General features: G+C 34.0%; 1 pseudogene; it reads right to left on the bottom strand.

Annotated features, from left to right (window-relative positions):
- Positions 1-5,827: 5,827 nt before the first annotated feature.
- LOC133863276 (uncharacterized) lies at positions 5,828-8,148 on the bottom strand (annotated as a pseudogene).
- Between the last annotated feature and the right edge of the window lie 1,225 nt (positions 8,149-9,373).

Here is a 9,373-nt window from a genome sequence, read left to right as displayed (position 1 = left end):
AATTTTCTTTTTAAAATTTCAAATTCCCTTATTTTGATGATAAGTAATTCCTTCTTAATTTTAGTAAAAGTCAAAGTTAGGGCTGGGCATGGGGCGGATTTCCGTCATTTTGGCCCCCGCACCCTGTTGGTGCACAAAATCATACTCGTGGCCGCATGGTTGCATGTCGGGGTTTACTAGGACGGGTTGTGCAAGGCTAGGCGGGTATTCCCGATTTAAGCCAAGGTTTTCAGAATCAAATGTAATGAGAGAAAGATTGAGAGAAACGAAAATACGTATTGTACGGTGCGTGTCTCTTGAGCCTGTGCTGTTGATGGTCGTGTGTTGTGGGTGTGTGAGCTTGGCTTGCGTGTAGGTGGTGAACGCAGTGGTGAGATTGCTATGAGAATCCATCGATGCTAATGGAGAGCAATGTAGGTGTTGGATTCTTGGCACAGGGAGGCAAGAGTGAAGGAAGGTGAAGATTGAAGAAGATGAAGAGCAGCGCAGCCTCTAAAGAGAAAATGAAGAGCTGGAAAACCCTAACCCTAAGTGTGTTGTGTGCAGGGTGAAGAAGAGTCTGAACTTTACAAGAGAAAAATGAAAATGAAGAGGCTCGAGAGCGGCTACGGCATAGGTATGAGGTATGGGTAATATGTTAGGGTTTTTTTACGTTTATTTGGTTTTGTGCGGGGCGGGTCCCCAAGGTTTTTTAAAAACACAACTCAAGACCCGCCCCGCCCCGCACAGGTTTACAAAAACCCAACCCATGCCCGCAAATCTGAAGGCAAAAACCAGCCTGTGCGGGTGGGATTGGGGCAAGGCGTGTGAGGTAGATCAAGGCTTGAGGTTTTTGCCAACCACTGGTTGACGTACCCCCTCCTAAACAAATAGAGTGAAAGAAATTTTCGAAATTTATATCAATAGCATTTTTAGTAGAATTATCAAAATAGTTTTTCGGTGAGCCAATTTGTTGAATTGATAAAAAAAAATGAGTTGTCAGTAACCTCACCAATTTGGTGAAAAAAATTGAGGAAAGTCTACGTAACTTCCTCAAACTACCTAATTGACAATATCTTCCCCAAATTACCTAAACATTGTCAATGTCCCCCCAAAGTTAGCAAAAAGATAAAAATAACCTTATAATTTTTTAAATAAAACAAAAATACTCCTATAAATTCAAAAAAAAAAATGAAAATTTTTATTTAAAAAAAAAATATATATTTTTTAATTTCTTTTAAGAAAAAAAAAGTATTTTAAAAAAATAATAAAAATACGAAAAAACTTTTTTAATTTTTCTTTTAATTTTTAAATTTGGCCACCTTTGGTTTTTATGTATTTATTTTTAGTTTTTTTAAATTATATATATTTATTTTATTAAGGATACTTTTGTTATTGGGGAACATTAACAATTTTGGTAGTTTGAGAGGGTATGTCAGTATATGGACTTTACCTAAAAAAAACAATGATGTGCCAAAACAATAAAAAACTATTAAAATTTTATATCTTCTTTTTTTTTTAATATTTATTTATTTCTCTCATTCATCACACACATTCTCATTTTAAAAAAAATATTATTTAAATGAAATAGTGATATTAGATGGCTAAATTAGGAAAAAAAAATGTTTTTGGCTATTTTAGCTAGTAAAATTGAGAAATGCTAGAGCTACTAAATAATTTACTAAGATGATGTGGAGTTTATTCATTGGAGATGATCAAAATTAACAATTAATAAAAAAAAATGCTACGGGTACCAATGAATAAGCTCCACATTATCTTAATATCTATCTCTCAGTAAAATATTTAGTATCTCTATTATTTCTCAGTAAAATTTAGTGAGGCTACTAAGAATGCTTTCAGATTTTAATAGCGACATATGTCCATTAAGTTATTGAAAAAGAGAAGCACATGTAATTAAAAGAAATATGATTCTCACATGTAAATGACACATGTTACTATTAGAAATTGGTTCGTAATAAATTTTTGTCCCTCTTAAACTACTATTCAATTGGGAAAATGTCTGTACAAACTATTAAAAATTGTCAATATTCTTTTGAGATATGATACGTTGGCAACTTTTGAGATAAGACACAATTCTTGACCACATTTGCCTACATGGCAACTTTTACTTTTACATTTTTTTTTTTTCTTTCTAGAAAAAAAAACCCCTAAAGCTAGTTAGGGGACCACCTTGCCACATGGGTAAGGTGGTTATGAGTTGTGATTTTGGGTGGCAAAATATCATATCTCCATTCTTTTAATGATGTCAATAATCTTTGGACTACAGCCTTTGTGTCCCATCTGATGATTAGTTATGATGATTTTCTTGTTAGCTTTTCTCTTCTAGTTAAGTGTCTCCTGCCAGAAAGTATTTTGGGTAGGGGTCGAGTGGCCAAAGCATGAATTACAAATATATTAAAATAAGGATAAGGGTCAAAACATGAATAAAAAATATATTAAGATTGAAGATGAAATAAATATATAAAAATGAAACTAACATCAATTTAGTTTTGATGAAAAAAAAAATTAAACAAAAGAAAATATATAAAATAAGTGTTTCATAATACATCAAATTTCAACCAAAACACCTATCAAAATGGAACCTGTCTTTTTTTTAATCCCGAAAATCATCTATAATTGAATCTATGCTAATTGTTGCAGCAACTTCTCTTTTGATGTACACCATTAGAGAATCCGTTAGAAACTCATCTTTAATAATTTCCACCCTCACCAATTTTTTCTTTTTTAACTAACCCATTAACTTTACTTGGACCACTTTCTCAACCTCCAACTTTCAAGCCATCATTCATGAATATTATGATGCAAAGAGACAAAACTCACTCGCAAATCACAAATTCACAATATGACAAATTGACAATAATTCTCCTTTCACACATTTTTTTTAAAAAAATTAAAACTTTCTCAATTTCAAATACCAATTTAATCATTATTATCAATACAAATTACCATTCGAACAATTGACACAATCGCTCTCACCGTTCTTTCTCACGAATCACAAGTTAGTGGAGACTGAAGTGTACTGTGAGTCTGTGTAAATTGTAATAGTCACGAATCATGAGTGACGACTGACGAGCACAAGTCAGTGGACTAGACTTTTGAATTTTTTCCTCTCTTAAGTTTTTTCCTTTTAGTCGGTGCGATCATAATCTGTAAGGATTACATCTATATCTAAGTTGCAGATATATCTAATAGGAATAGTAGTTGAAGAAGAGTCTTATCTCTTCTAGTGAGAGGAGACGAGAAATAGTAGTTATTTTCATTTAAAGTTCTATTTGAATATCAATAGGTTATCTAGCTGAATGTATGAGATAACTCTATCTAGAATAGAGCTACACTCCTAAGGGGAGTTTGCTAGCTTTATTGTGTATTTAAAGGAAGGATTTTGGAATATGTGTTATGTTAAATTTTGTTAGTAAAATACAGTCTCACTGTGTTTTTTGGGAGTTCCTGGCTCACTCGAAACAATCAACCTATCAATTCTTGTGTTTTGTATTAATTAGTCCATATCAATTGGTATCAGAGCTAGGCGTTTTCCTCTTGAATAGCAAGAAGTGTTTACCCAAGAGGACCGATTTCCCTTAAAAGAAACCAGATATTAGACAACATAGGAAAATCAAAAAACAAGAGTTGGGCAATTCGAGATTTTTCATTACAACCCGTCCAGCAACAACAAGAAGAGATGGATCAACGACTGGAAAACATGGAACAATCAATGAAGAGCTTATCTGATAGCCATGAGGAATTCCGTAAGAGTCAACAAACTATGCAGGATCGCATGACAGAAATCTACGAGATGCTTGCCAAAACATCAAGTGGTGAGAATTCACGTGGAAGAAATCACGAATACGAAGGAGAAAATTCTTTCAATTTTTCTGGAATGAAGATGAACGAGCAAAAATAGAAAAGATGCAGTCAGAATTTATCGTGTGGAAGGAAAAATCCAAAAAAAAGATGGAGGAGCATATGAGAAAAATTGAAAGTTTTTCTACACCAAGCCCTGCTCCAGCAAGCCAATCATTGCCCATAACACCTGCCCCACAGGCTGCCACTATCAAGAGGAAGAAAAGAGTTGTTGAAGCAACAAAAAATTCATCCATGCCGGCGTCGCACCAAACCACTGTCGATCAGCCGTAGATCCAAACATCACTGGAGCCAACAACGTCATCTCTCCTCAACGACGCTAGCAATGCTAGATCGGAATCTCCACCACCGTTCTTCCGCCGTTATCAAACTACACTGCCAAATCGCTCCAAGTAGCCGTCGTAGTTTTGTCCGACAGCCATCACCTTGCACCGGCCATTGCAACCACCGATCCAGAACCCACCGCACCAAGCGCCGCCATTAGCCTTACCGCACTGGATACCTCTTTTGTTACAAAGATGCGAAAGAAACAAGCAAGGGCGTTTTTGTTTGGCTCACACGAAGAAAAAAAAAGGGGTACAAACAAAACGAGTTCGGCTTTTATGAAGGGCCTAGTTAGTCAATGGGTCAACTTTCTTTTGTGGCTCAAAGGTGGAGCAGATGCTTGCATAGTTTTTAATATTTTTTATTAAGTTATAATTTTGGAAGTGTTAATTAGTTTTTATTTTCAGTACTTTAGTTTTCATAATTTTTTCTTGAGGACAAGAAAACGGTTAGTAGGGGGAATGATTTGATCATAATCTGTAAGGATTACATCAATATTTAAGTTGCAGATATATCTAATAGGAGTAGTAGTTGAATAAGAATCTTATCTGTTTTAGTGAGAGAAGACGAGTAATAATAGTTGTTTTCATTTAAAGTTCTATTTGAATAGCAATAGGTTATCTAGCTGAATGTATGGGATAACTCTATCTAGAATAGAGTTACACTCTTATGGGGAGTTTGCTAGTTTTATTGTGTATTTAAAGGAAGGATTATGGAATATATGTTATGTTGAATTTTGTTAAGTAAAATACAGGGCTTGTTTGACAAAGAACAGAACAGAACAGAGTAGTGGGTTGTTAATTTTGGAATTAGTAAAAAGTGATGATGTGATATAAAATAGTGAAAAAAATTTGTATTGTAGTGAATTTTTTTATTTGAATAGTAATAAAAAATTATTGATGTAATATAAAAAGTGAAAAAAGTGAGAATGTTTTGATGTTGATTGTTATTGGAAATTTGAAAAAGTGAAAAAAAAGTACATCTACAGTAGTGTCTACTACTCTGTAATGTTCCAGCACTTAACAAACAAGCCCACAGTCTCACTGTGTTTTTTTGGAGTTCCTGGCTCACTCGAAACAGCCAACCTATTCATTCTTGTGTTTTGTATTAATTGATTCACATCAGTTTAGTCATAGTTATTGCTCCTCTTTTGAGTCTTTTCTTGTCTCTAGTCTTCTTCCAAGCCCCAATAGCGACTAACAGAGAGTTTTAGCCAATAGGTTTCCAAGTTTCCAAAATACATTATTGAATCTTCCTCTTCTATTTCCAGTTTCAAACTCAGGTTCGACAACTCGCAAGTTCTAGGTTTTTTTTTTTAATTAATTAATTAATTTTTTATTTTCTGAGCAGCTCCTCATTCCTCCCCATTCACGTTTTCTTCTTCAGCTTTTTTACATTTTTTTTTTTGTTCACCCTTATAATTTTTTGTTTCCAAGAAATTGGGGGGAATGGCCCCTACTGGCCTCCCTTCTTCTGACATTAACCGGCAGTGGCGGAGCCAGGATTTTGGGTGAGGGGGGTCAATAATTTTTTTTTCAATGTATAAAAAAAACTAAAGTTGAAAAAAATTTAAGTAACGCAATAAATAAATAATTGATCAAAATTAAACTAATTTTTAAAACATATAAATGTAACTTACAATTTAATTAAGTTGTCCTCGACGAGTCTTCATTCATTGAAATCGTTGCATGATTTTTTCATTGCTGATAGTCTTGAATATATCCTTCTCAATGTACGTGACCAAACAATCATTCATCCACTGATCTCCCATTCTGTTACGTAAACGATTTTTAACAATATTCATTGCTGAAAATGCTCTTTCAACAGTTGCTGTCGCAACTGATAGAATCAATGACAATGTCACCAATGAATAAACCAATGGATATGTGATATCTTTTTTCATCTCCACCATCTTCTCAGCAAGTTGCCCAATCCCTTCAAGTGTTGCAAATTCTTCACTAGAACGCATGTCAATGATATATGTTTCAAGTTGGTTGTCCAAGGTCATAAGTTAAACTGCTGAAAAATCATTTGGATAAAACTGAGCAAGACGAAGTATATTATCTTTATTAAAAGCATCAAACAAGTCATCTGGACTCAGGCATGCAACACAAAGTAATAATTCAGAATTTGCCTCAGTAAAACGTCTGTTAAGTTCTTGGAGTTGCATGTCTATAATAGTATAATAAAGCTCCACACGGTAATGATGCAAATTTGTCATGCTTTGAGCTTTTCTCCGTGATCGAGGTTGGTACATATCATCCATATTGGGCACAACAATATTTTTTTTGGCACAAAACACAGAAACTTCTTCAAATAAAGAGTTCCACCCTTCTTCTCTCATAGCCTGTAAACGTTGCTTTGAAACTTCAACCAACTTCATTGCATTCAGAATATTTTGATCTTTTCGTTGTAATGCTTGAGATAACTCATTTGTAATCCCAAAACACTTTTCATTAAATGTAAATTGAAAGCAAATTCAAAAGTCTGTAGCGACTGAATCAATATATTTGCTTCTGCTCTTTGTTCAGAATATAAACCATCTTCCACAATATCTTCAACAGCCTCGATGATAGAAGAAAACATGAGAATAAGATTAATAATTGCACCATAATGAGAACTCCAACGTGTATCTCCAGGTCTCTTTACATTCATTTCTTGATTCAAGCCACGACCAGTAGGAATTTCATTATTTTGTAGTGCTTCCACAACCTCAGCAATTTGTTTTTCACGAAGTGTGTCACGACGTTTGCATGATGCTCCAACAACATTAAAAACACTATTAACCAAGCTAAAAAAAGTTGTAATTTGGATGTGATTTTTAGCAATAGCAACTAAAGTCAGTTGAAGCTGGTGTGCAAAGCAATGGACATAATAGGCAGATGAGTTTTCATTCAAAATAAGTGTTTTAAGTCCATTCAACTCACCTCGCATATTGCTAGCTCTATCGTATCCTTGTCCTCGCAATCTGCTAATACTTAAATGATGCTTGTTAAGTACTGACTCAATTGTCCTCTTCAATACTGCAGCTGTGGTGTTGCTAACATGTGTAATGCCTAAAAAACGTTCAATCACATGGCCCCGCTTATCTACATATCGCAAAACAATTGCCAATTGTTCTTTAACAGATATATCACGAGATTCATCAACTAGGATTGAAAATGATGCGTCTCCAAGATCTTTAAGAATAACATTTAGAGTTTCACTTGCTGCAGCATTTGCTATATCTTTTTGAATGTCCGGTGCAGTCATTTGATGATTTTCTGGAGCATTTTCCAAGACTACTTTGTCAATTTCTTCGCTATGATTCGCAAGAAACTGCAACAATTCACAAAAATTTCCTTGATTACTTGAGCTTTTAGATTCATCATGGCCACGGAATGCTAATCCTTGTTGTTGTAAAAAGCGAATACAATCAACTGATGTATTCAAACGAATTCTATAGTCCCTTTTCTGTTGATCTGATTGCTTGTCAAAAAATGTTATGATGCTTTGTTTCTGATTTAACAAAGCTTCACATCTTCGTCGAGCTTGATTATGTGCACTATTGTGAGCCCCCACATGACTCTGTAACTTATCTTTCTTTTTCCAATTTTTAAACCCTTCAGTAACAAATGAGTCTCCTCCTGCTTGATTTCCAGTGTCTGGTCTGAAGAGATAACAAAACAAGCAATACGCAGCATCTTTTAAAATGCTGTATTCCAACCAGTCAGAATATTCTTTGAACCATGCTGGATTAAAACGACGCCATGTTTTTCCAAATTGCATTTGTGGAAAATTATGCTCAAATGGTTGACAAGGTTTTTATTGTAGATATGCTCTTTGAATTTTGTCTCTATCACTAGGATGGTAATCAGAAATTTTTTTCCTCAAGCAAGGATCGGTTGTCAGATTTGCTGAATCAATCTCAATACGAGCTCTTTTAGAATTTGATTGTAGTTCAATTGAATCATTGTTCTCCATAATCTCAGACAACTGCAATTATATATTTTATATAATTAATATATGAAACAAAATTATATATATATTCCTAAACAATTAAATATAAAAACAATTGTAAAAAAATAATTTAAATATAAAAATTTTTTTTTGAAAAGAACAATTTAAATATAAAAACTTAAATCTTAATCAATAAGAAAATTTATTACATACCTGAATCTGAAATGTTGAATTTTGTTCAGAAATTACTTTGAACGGTTGAATTTTGAACGAGAGGAGTATAGAAAAATAAAAAATAAGACTTGCTTCAAGTTCAACCAACACAAAAAATAACACCATGGCTGACGGCTATACAGCTCTAAATAAGAATAGGTTTTTTTTTTTTTTTTTTTTTCTTTTTTTTTTTTTTTTTTTTTTTTGTGTTTTTGTCCCAAGTGATCTTATCCGCTAAAAAAAATCTGAACCGTCCTAAATTTTTTTGATTTCCTCTGAGTTCTAAAGCCAAACGCTGCTGCGCACACGGTCACGTGAAGTCACGACTAACAACTCACAAGTACTCCTAATGACTCACACTGACACACACTAATTAGTGATTATTTTTTTTTTTAAAAAAAGTAAATAATAATGATACTTTTTATTGTGACAACTGACAAGTCACCTAGTTATAGGCTTTTTATTGTATTGCTTTAGCCTTTACGGTAGTAGACTAGTAGTCTTGTGATCTTGTAGTTGTAGATGTGAACTGATTTGCTTTTTTTTTTTTTTAAAAAAAAAAAAAATGAAAAGAAGCTAATGTCATCCGAAAGCAGGTGTAGATATGTAGTCTCAAGTCTCGAGTACTAGGCTTATCATGACTCTTGAATTTTTTAACTTTTCAATTAATTAAAAGATGCGTTTTTTTAGAAAACTTAAAAAAGTTGCTCATTGTCTTCAACCTTCGTCATTTCGTCCCTACCGCAGACTGCAGTTCCGCCATTTCTGTATTCTGTAAAGAGCTACATAGTTGAGTTATCTCAGTTATGGAAAAAAAAAAAATCTCACGGCAACTCGGCAAGTGATGGGCAACTTTGTCCATTGATGAAATGCTGAGGGGCGCATTCTAGGGACCAGGATTTTTTTTTTTTTTTTTAACCAGGTGTAAAATTATTTTTTAGGAGGTGAGGGGGGGCATTTGACCCCTCTCGACCCCCCTCCCTCCGCCCCTGTTAACCGGTATACTTAAGGGCGCCTTAAGCTTATAAGAAGATTG

The sequence above is a fragment of the Alnus glutinosa genome, chromosome 3 (assembly GCF_958979055.1).
Source record: "Alnus glutinosa chromosome 3, dhAlnGlut1.1, whole genome shotgun sequence".
Lineage (NCBI taxonomy): Eukaryota > Viridiplantae > Streptophyta > Magnoliopsida > Fagales > Betulaceae > Alnus > Alnus glutinosa.
The sequence above is the reverse complement of the archived record's forward strand: the minus strand, read 5'-3'. Positions and strand labels throughout refer to the sequence as shown.